The sequence below is a fragment of the Canis lupus genome, chromosome 8, assembly GCF_003254725.2.
Source record: "Canis lupus dingo isolate Sandy chromosome 8, ASM325472v2, whole genome shotgun sequence".
NCBI classification, from domain to species: Eukaryota; Metazoa; Chordata; class Mammalia; order Carnivora; family Canidae; genus Canis; species Canis lupus.
Window position 1 is genome coordinate 28,608,242 of NC_064250.1, and position 10,744 is coordinate 28,618,985.

A 10,744-nucleotide genomic window follows, 5' to 3' on the forward strand; every position below is an offset into this window, starting at 1 on the left:
AGGGGAACTTGAGGGATAGCACCTGAAACATTATTCAAACAGGATATGTTATGTGTTGGAAACCCTCTATCACACAGCTGAAACTGAGGGGTGCCAGGGTGGCTCGTCGGTTAAGGTTCTGACTCTTGATTTCAGCTCAGGTCAGGGTCTCAGGGTCGTGAGATCAAGCCCTGACATCTGGCTCTGAGCTCAGGAGTCTGCTTGAGATTTTCTCTCTCCCTCTCCATCTTCCTCTCGCCCTACTCACTCTCTCTCTCTCAAATAAATAAATAAAATCTTTTTTTTTTTTTTTTTTTTTTTTTTTTTTTTTTTTTTTTTTTTTTTTAATTTTTATTTATTTATGATAGTTACAGAGAGAGAGAGAGGCAGAGACACAGGCAGAGAGAGAAGCAGGCTCCATGCACCGGGAGCCCGACGTGGGATTCGATCCCGGGTCTCCAGGATCGCGCCCCGGGCCAAAGGCAGGCGCCAAACCGCTGCGCCACCCAGGGATCCCGAAATAAAATCTTAAAAAAAAAAAAACCTGCAACTGAGCAGATTTCATTTACACATCATCTCCAAAGATCCCCAGAATAAATCCAACCCATGTGCCACAGATGACCTTTCATATTCCCAAAAGCAGCCCCCAGGACTTCTCTAGGCAAATATCTCTGATTACTTCTGCTGTCACTTATGTGACACCTCACCATTTTGGTGCCTCCCCCAAATCTTATCCAAGTTATCAATGTCCACCTTAATTTACTGGGCCAAAACCAAACATGAATACATAATTCTAAATCAGTCTTATCAGTACTGAGTGCAGAGATGTCAGTTGCTGGCTTGCTCTGAACATTATATTCCTATTAATGAACCTGAGTATTACAAACTTTATTAACAATTAGGTCATACCTTTATGACCTTCATTTCATTGTTCATTTCAACAAATGAAAGCAGCACAGTGTTCCACTTTACATAGAGGAAAACAGCACAGGGGTGAAGTGGGTTCCTCACTAAGGGCATTCTCATAAGATCCCCCTTATGATTATGGTGCTGATCCTGCCACCTGACATCACACAGCCATTTGATTTAATTGGTTTAACTGACCAATACTCATCTTGGTCCTAAAAGGATGCATGATATATCATAAATTAAACATTTAAAATTCAACAGCTGTACACTTACACCTTTGAGGACACAGTTGAGACTATCTTTCAGCTTGAAGAAAGCTTCTTAACACATCCACATTGTGAAGAGCCCAGAGGAAAGGCCAGAAAGCCTTAGGCTTTTGAAAATCCAACGTTAACTTCTCATGTTTTTAAAAATACCTGACCTCATGTTACTTGTAAAATGAAAGACACATAACCAAAACACAGTGGGCTGTGTACTGTAGTATAATACTCTGACCTGTAAAAATAAATCTTGCTGGTATAAGAAGGCATTCCAATAAAAGAAGCACAAGCTTAACTATGAACTAGGGATCTTTATTCTCTTGACTACCTATTATGGTGATCAGGGACTCAGATGCCCACTTCTAAAAGGGAATACTAGCTTAAATGTTCACATCTGTCCATGAAATGCCAGTTTGGAAAACTAAGGAAGGTGGAATACAGAGTCCTGTCCTCCTTCTACAGATTTCTTCTGTGTTTTCAATTATAGTGAACCACAATGATTGCAAAGAAATACTAAGTGAGGAAACACAATTATCCTGTGTCATCATTATTAATAGTTTTATTTTAAATGCCTTGACTTTAGTTTATGTATTTGACCATGCTAAAATATTACTATTTGAAATCCTTTGTAATAACAATTTGGAATTAAAGGCTGCCTTTAATAAATGATCTTCTCCCAGACAGCCATGGCTCAACTCTTCACTTCCTCATCTTCAAAATTTTACCCCAGCGATAGCTTGTCAGTGAGGCCTTTACAGACTACCTTTCCTAAAATTGCACCCGCACACACACACTCCTCATTCCCTTTACCCGATTCTGTCCTTTCCCAATATGAATGACTTGAAACATACCTCATATTTAGAACATTCGTGGCCTGTCTCCTTGCACTAGATTGTGAGTTCCAGGAGGGAGAGATTGTTGTGTCTTGTGTTTTGATGCCCAATGTTTTAGTATTTTATGGTCCATTCAGAAAAGCAGCCTTGCAAGGGTCATCAGAGCCCAGCAGAATGAAGAGGCTAGCCACACAAGGGGTGAACTGTTGCAAGGGCTCAGAACCTCAGTGGGAGAGTAGGGCATCCTTGCAAGAGGACAGCCCAACAAAAGGGTTTAGGAACCTGAAAATGATGAAAAGTTACCCATTTGGGGGCAGAGAGGGGCGCACGTGGCGTGGGCTATCAGAACCCAGGCAGAGTGAGGATGGTATCCAAGTGGAGCAGTTTGGGACTCACACTGGGGCAGATTGGGCAGAAAGATGGAGATGTGGGAAGAGGGTGATGGTAGGGATCAGAGACTGGTTATAAATGGATTTATCAAACAAGCAAATATATGAAGGGTAATGGAAACAAGATCTGTCACTGTTAGAGAAATAAAAAAAGAGAGGAAAGTAGAATGAATGCTGTATGTACTGGATTGGAATTGGGGGTATTGTTGTTAACTGATATTTTTCAATATATACAGATAAATATAGAAACAAATACATATGTAAGTATGTGTGTATGTTTTCTGGTTTTGTCTGCTGAGGCTGAGATTAGCAACTGCTTTCCCCAACCAAGAGCAGTAAATACACCTACACAAATCTACTACACAAATCCTGACCTCTAAATGCCATTTCCTCTAAAAGGAACCTTGGAGAAGTGTCTGACCCCAGGCCAAGGGCAAAAAAAGCGTTAAGAAAAACCAGAAACGTCTTATTGTGCAAGAAATAAGTGTTCAAGAAAAGAGGGTGCCATAAACAGGATATTTATACGGTTTCTGAGCAGTCCTGACAAAATAACTATTAATTACAAAAGGGAAAGAGTAGCTTTACAGTGAGAAATCCTGACAGACCGTAATTTAGCTAGGGGATCCAAGTAAATAGCATCAGTAATGGAACCCATTTACGCTGTGAGCCAGAGGACGGGATGCAGTAAGAACACGGTGTCACTTCTGTGGTATTCCTCCCTGTCGAAACTTCGTAACCTGAAATCTAATCATAAGGAAATACCGGACGAACACAAATTGAATACTATTCTACAAAATGTCTGGCCTTCAGATGAGTCAAGGTCATGAAAATCAAGAGAAGCCTGAGAAACTATTCCAGATTAAAGGAAACTAAATGGACAGAACAACTAATGGCAGGGCAAGGTTCTCAACCAGACCCTGTGGCTATGAAGGACCTTGGGGCAACTAGAACAATTTACATGAGTTTTGAAGAACAGATGGTAGGAAGCAGCAGCGTTAACTTTTTGATTTGGGTTATTAAATAATGTTATGCAGTAGAATGTCTCTGGAGACACTCCGACGCATTCCAGGGTAAGGATGCATCACATCGGAAACCTAATCACAAATAATTCAAAGAAAAAAGTTCCTGTGAGTCTATGATTATTTCAACATTAAAAAAAATTAATGAAACAGCAGGCACAGTCCCTGCAAAAGAGAAAAAAAACAAAAAGTTCATGCTTTTTGTACATAGGGAGAAATTCACAAAGTGAATTAAAATTAGAATCTAATTTCTATCACTCTGATTCAGTTTTTCTCACATATTTTGTTTTTGGGCTGTGAATGAGTATCTATGAAATGAAAACCAAAACCAGATATTAATGATAGATATCTCAGGGGCAGGTGATGACATGTCATCTCAATCTTTCCAATCCATTCACCAACAAGTCATGCTAAGCATCAACATGATGTTAATGGGTTTGGCTTAAAAATTTTATACACTTATCATCACATTCCCCTTAGGGAAAAGGAGACCAAACACCTCTACAACTATGAGCTGTTACTTGAATTCACATAAGTTATTTTGGGGGCAAATGCAGCTGTCTGAGCATCAACTTAATTTTAGATATCATAAGAGAAAATGATTCTGCCCAAAAGAAAGCGGTTTATCCACTAGAAGTCCTGCCCCATACTATGATTGAGTTCATGGACTTCTACAGCTTCCACAGAATCATCAGCTCATTCTTAGCTGTAAAGGTGCCCTACTTCAACCTTATTTCTCAGTTTGACCCACACTGTTGGCATTTACTGTTAAACACTACTTGCCCACCTTACGTGCTTTAAAAAAAAATGACAGTTGCTATTATCATGACTAATTTTTTTAAAGAAAATGTGATCATATTATTAAGATCCCATATTGATAGTGTATTGACTTCCAACCTTCTGATGGTCAAAACTGTCTTATCATGCAGCCATACACACCTAGATCACCAGCACCACCACCACCAACACAAACATCATGCTGCTGGTGTCTATCTAATGACATGTTCCCAACAAAACTGAGATTGACGGGGGACACTGAGGAGTCCAGCGAAGTTAGAGATGGTGCAAGTGATCTCATCTACAACTGCTCACACGAGGAATCACCAAAAAAGCAGTGACTTCAGCCACGGCCCCACCTCTCTCCATGCCCTGAAGACAGTTGGAGGCATTCACACATGTCTTTTCCCCAGATGGTCTCATTGCTTTCTCTCTCATTTTGTTCATGGCTCTGCTCAAATGTCACTTCTACAGAGAAATCTTCCTTGACTAATATAAAACGACTCTATAAAATATCCCCATCACTCTCTTTCCTTTTTCCCCTCTGTCCATTTTTCTTTATGACCTTTATTATCCTTCTCACTACCTGGCATTTTAGTGGGGAGGGAGGAGGTATGTGTATGAGCAACTGGACAGGAGCTTATTGTCTTTCTCTCCCGAATGGAAAAAAAAAAAATCTCCATAATGGCAGGGTTTTTGTCCTTTTTTTGTTTGTTTGTTTGTTTGCCATCAGAACAATATCTCATATGATAGGTGTTTGGTAAATGTTTATTAAGTAAATGAATGGATGAATCTAATTGTCAGCTGGTAGTTTGGAGACCAATAAACCCAGTTTTTAATTGGAGCCAAAGATCTTTGGGAAAAAAAGTTCCCATGTTTGCTACAGGGGGATTTACAAGGAAAGGAGACAACTTCAGTACAGTTCATGCAAAACAAAACAAAGCAAGCAAACGAACAACAACAACAACAACAACAAAAAAAAAACACAAAGTAGCCTCCACCACAACATAGCTCTTAAGACACATTTGTAAAAGCATATATTTTTCTATTTTTTCTTTTCTGTTTGTTTTCATGATTGAGGTTTTCCTTTTAATGGAATAGGTTTCCAAAAATAGAACACCACCCTATAACATTGCACCTCTAGGACTTAGTAGGCTAACCTGTAACTACTGTCCAGAACCAATTCATTTCTAAGTCATCACTGGCTCCCTATCATCCTCAGAGTAAGAGTCAAGCTCCTTAGCAGGCAAGGAAAGTTGGGCTGGGGCTGCTCACTCCCTCTTCTCCTCTGAGATACCTACGGTGTCTGGTCTCAGTACTGAGATACTTCCAGTTTCACCTCAGTCTGCAGTCTCTCTGTTTCTCTGTCCTGATAAACACCTACCTATTTTTAAGTCTCTGAGGGAGGTATTCCTGACCTTTTATTCCTACCATGACATTAATGAAAATCAAACTAATTCAACATTATGGTCAATAGTAGGTTTATAACTCTTTGCTAAAACTGGCTGGAGCAACTAAAATTAATCCATCCCCTGCTTTTTCTCTATATACCCCTCCACACACACACATACACCCCCCCCACACACACACATACACACATTATAGGTACCTCTGAATACATATCTTTAAAATGTTTTCTTTTAATTTACAAAACAATTCATCCTATTCCATATAGACTATAGCTTCTGAGATCCTAAGTATGATAATATAATATGCATCACACCAATACCTGTGGAATTGTACCATCATTCAAATCTATAAAAGAAACTGAATACAGGCAGAAAAACATTCCCAAGACTAGCTGTTTATCCCCCTGCAAATAATTGTACAAAGAATATCCAACTTTTAGGAAAAATACAAAAAACACTTAACACTAGTTCAGTCAGATGTATCTCTGTGAACCTATTTATCATCTTTCAACTCAACAAGAACTTTGAATGAGGAAATCCAGTTTGTTCTGTCACAAAATGTCATATTCCAAGATTTCTTGAGTATAAATTATAGCACAGAAATAATGGTGTCATACTTAGATACATTACTTTACATGAAATTTTCTCAAGGCAAAACATAAAATAAAGCTGATATCTGATAAGCATCTTTATTTCTTATGTCAAAAACAGTCCCCCAGGGGTTAAAACTAGAGGCTGTAGTTTGAGTTTCCTAAGGAATGAAAGAAAGATAAGATCTCAAAAGTGACGTAAATAATGAAGTAGGCCAGATACCATATACCAAAGACTTTTTACTAGGCTTCCACTTTAAATCTTTATCCAAAAGTTTTGTTTGGTATTCAGGCTATTTATTTTGAGTAAAGAGCATCTAGCTTTGGTTGAAAAAGAAACACACACACAAAATTAACAAACACACACATAAAGAGAGACTTTGTACTTTCATTGGAAAGAGATCATTAAGATCACATATCTTGTTACCAAACATCAGTAAATAAAAGATGATCTTTGAGAAGATTCTTCTTCAGAAATGCAAGTGTTAAGAGGATTCTTCTTTGAACTTTTCTTTGGAAAACTCTGTGAAAATCAAACACTCCTGAGAAAATATTCTGTTTTTATTTTTTGTATCCTACTTACTTCCAGAAAAGATTTGAGGAAAGTTATAGTGGTAAATCACATATACAACGTATAATCATGTATAATTTTATATATTTCTTTAAAACAATTTTTGCTTGTCTTTTGTACTGATGATGTGGTAGACATTTATCTAATACAAATAAAGAGAAAAAGTCAACTGTCAATTATGAGGGACTGTGGAAAATATAATGGACAATGTCCAATGTTAAACCTAAGAAATATTTTTCAAATGAATCCTTCATAGACTTTTATTAAAAAATTTTAAAACTTGGCACAGTAAAGGTATTCTGTATGGAGTCAACATGATGTGATACACATAAGATTCTATCTAGCATGACAACAATTACAGTGGCTTTTTATTGTCAATGTAGTTAAGCTAAAACTGTTTCCCAGAATTTCCCTCTCTGCATGGTTCTGGGTTCAGGTTGGCCCAAGAGAAAATTTTTCCAGATTTAGAAAGCAGAAGTGAAGCAGCAGCCATATTCAAGCTTAGGATGTTCGAGTTAGGTCAGGCACCATTGCAGCTCACACACATTGTTGTGGGTTTACTGACGCTGTGTTCCCATAGGAAGGCTGGGCTCTCAGTTTCCTGCTTCCTTCCAGAGCTCTGTAGGACAGCAGCTGAGCCCGCCGGACCCCCAACAGGGACTGGGCTTATCTCCTTCAGTTTGTTTGACTTTGGGAACAGACTCATGTGTTGCTCCAAGAGTACACTAGATCTTCTGCAGGTTATTCAGTCACGTCACTGAAAAAGTGGTGAGAGCCTGATAAAGAGTATTCTAGTTATTAATCCTGAATATCCTAGACTAATAAAAGAAATCCTAGAAAAAGATAATATTGTTATTAAGATTTACTTGGCTTATTGCTCCCTTTGGGGATATTTTTAACTTCATACCATAAACAGAGTTTGTAAGAGTGACCTACCAACTTTCCCAAGAAGGCTGTCATTTGGGCCAAGGAAAACAAATGGTACAAAGATGGAGGCTCATTCTAGAAAGATTTTTGTAGAACTGACAGTGTAAAAGACATAGCTAGTCTCCATGGTTTGGACAGGCTATCCCCAGAACAGTATAAGTTGCTTCATTATTCAAAATAGAGGGAAAATATGTATAACTACAAAGCCAGTCAACTAGAACAAGAAGGAAATACTATCACTATTTTATTCTACTGACCTGGAAGCCTAATCATTGTAGTTAGACAACAGAAACAAGAATGATGAGGACTAGAAAGGAAGATACATTGTTTATAAATGATTGTCTATACGGAAAATTCAATAGGCACTTTAGGCAAATTATTACAATATTTTTTTCTAAGTTCAAAAAGTTTTTTGGGAAAAAGATCAATTTGAAAATACATATGGTGTTCTTATACAAAACAATGACAAATGAGAAAATACAATATTTAAAAATTCTGTTCCATGAACAACAGAAACTACAAAGTACCTCAGCAGAATTCTACCAAAAGATATGAAAACCATTTTTGGAGATAATAGTAATACTTAATTTAAAGACATAAAAGACTTACTAGATGTACAGATATATTATATCCATAAGTGGAAAGACACAATAATGTACAGATATTATTTCCTATCAAATGTATTTATAAATCCCATGCAATTCCAATCGATATTTTTTTGTGGAATTTGTGAATGTGTGTGCAGCTTAATAAAATTATTCTAAAATTAAAGTGTGGAAGAGTAAACAGCAAGAATAATCAAGCATATTAGTTTCCTATTGCTGCTGTAACAAATTACCACAAACTGAGTGACTTAAAACAACATGAATTTATTACTTTACTGTTCTGAAGGTCCAAAATTCAAAATGAGACTTACAGGGCTAAGATCAAGGTGTCAATAGGCCTGTGCTTCTTCTGGAGGTTCTAGGAGGGAATTCATCCCTTGCTTTTGCCAGTTTTTAGAGGCTGCCTGCATTCCTTGGCTCATGGCCATATCACTCTGACTTGTGCTTCCATCATCTTATCTCCTTCTCTGACTCTGACCCTCCTGCTTTCCTTTTAAAGGACCCTTGAGATCGCACTGGGTTCACCTGGATAATATAGGATTATCTCTCTATCTCAAGATCATTAGCTTAACCACCTCTGCAAGGTCCCTTTTGCCATGAAGGGAAAAGGGTTCTAGGGACTAGGATGTGGACATTTATGGGGGGCCATGGGGACATTATTTTGTCTACCACACCAAGGCAATTTTGATGAAGAACTAGGAGAGGGAATTTGGCATACTAGATACTAAGACTTCTAATAAAGCTATAATGATAAAAATTGGGTGACACACAAAGAGGTATTAACCCAGAACTTGGTACACAATAGAAGTAATATTACATATTAGGAGGGAAAGTCAATAAATACTGTTTTTTTCTAAACATTTTATTTATTTATTCATGAGAGGCACAGGGAGAGAGAGAGGCAGAGACATAGGCAGAGGGAGGAGCAGGCTCCATGCAGGGAACCCGACGCAGGACTCGATCCCTGGTCTCGAGGATCAGGCCCTGGGCTGAAGGTGGTGCTAAACCACTGAGCCACCTGGGCTGCCCAATACTGTTAAGACCATTAGCTATCCATGCAGGGGAAAAAATAATTAGATCCCTACTTCATGAAATATGTGAAAATCAATTCAGATAAATTGTGTGGACATAAAGGTAAGGAAAATATAAACATACAGGCAAATAATTTTATGACTTCAGAAAGATTTCTTAAACAGACCTCAAAAGCACAAATAATAAACTGTATACATTAAAATGTAATACTCCTACAGGGCACCTGGTTGGCTCAGTCGGTTAATCTTCCAACTCTGATTTTGGCTCAGGTCATGATCCTGGGATCAAGCCCTGAGTTGGGCTCCATGTTCAGCTGGGAGTCTGAAATTCACTCTCTCTCCTTCTATCCCCTCCCCTAAATGGTGCTGTCTCTCTCTCTCTCTCGCTCGCTTGCTCTCAAAAAAAATCTTTTTAAAAAAATGTAATACTATACAACAAAAGCCTTTGCCATCCATGTGCCAAGAAAAACATTAGCACTGAGAATATAGGAAGAACATCTGTAAGTCATAAGAAAGTTGAGTTACACAAAAAATAACTCAAAATGAAATTAACTCAAAATGGATTAGAGGCCTAACTTTAAGAACTAAAACCATAAAAATCTTAGGAAAAAATAGGGGTAAAAAGTTCACGGTCTTGGATTTAGCAATGGTTTCTTAGGTATAACATCAAAAGTATAAGTAACAAAATTAAAATATAGGAAAATTGGACTTCATCAAAAATAAACTTTTGCATCTCAAAGGACGCTACCAAGAAAATGAGAAAAACATTATTTGCAAATCATATAATTGATAAGCATCTAGTATCCAGGATATATAAAGAGCTATGACAACTCAGTAACAAAAAGACAACTCGTTGAAAATGGGCAAAGGACTTAAACAGACATTTCTCCAAAGAAGATATAAAAATAGCCAACAAGCAAACATGAAAAGATGTTCAACATCATTAACCATTAGGGAAATGCAAATCAAAACCACAATGAGGTAAAGCTTACACCCACTAGAATAGCTATAATAATAGTAATTTTTAAATGGAAAATAACAAGTACTCATAAGGATGTGGAGAAGTAAAAATCCTCATACATTGCTGATAGGAATGTAAAATGATGTAAATATTATGGAATGCAATTTTTGGTGTTCGTCAGAAAGCTAAACATAGGCATTATGATTAAGCAATTCCATTCCTAGAAATACACCCAAAAAATTGAAAACAAGGACTCTAATAAATACTTGTATGCCGATGTTCACAGCAGCATTATTCACAATAGCCAAAGGGTGAAAACAATCCAAATGTCCTTAACTGTTGAATGGATAAATCCACACTTTTTGTATGTGGTACATACAAATCAATATTATTCAGCCATAAAAAGGAATGAAGTACTGATACCTGCTACAACATGAATGAGGCTTGGAAACAGGCTAAGTGAAAGAAGCCAGTCACAAAAGGC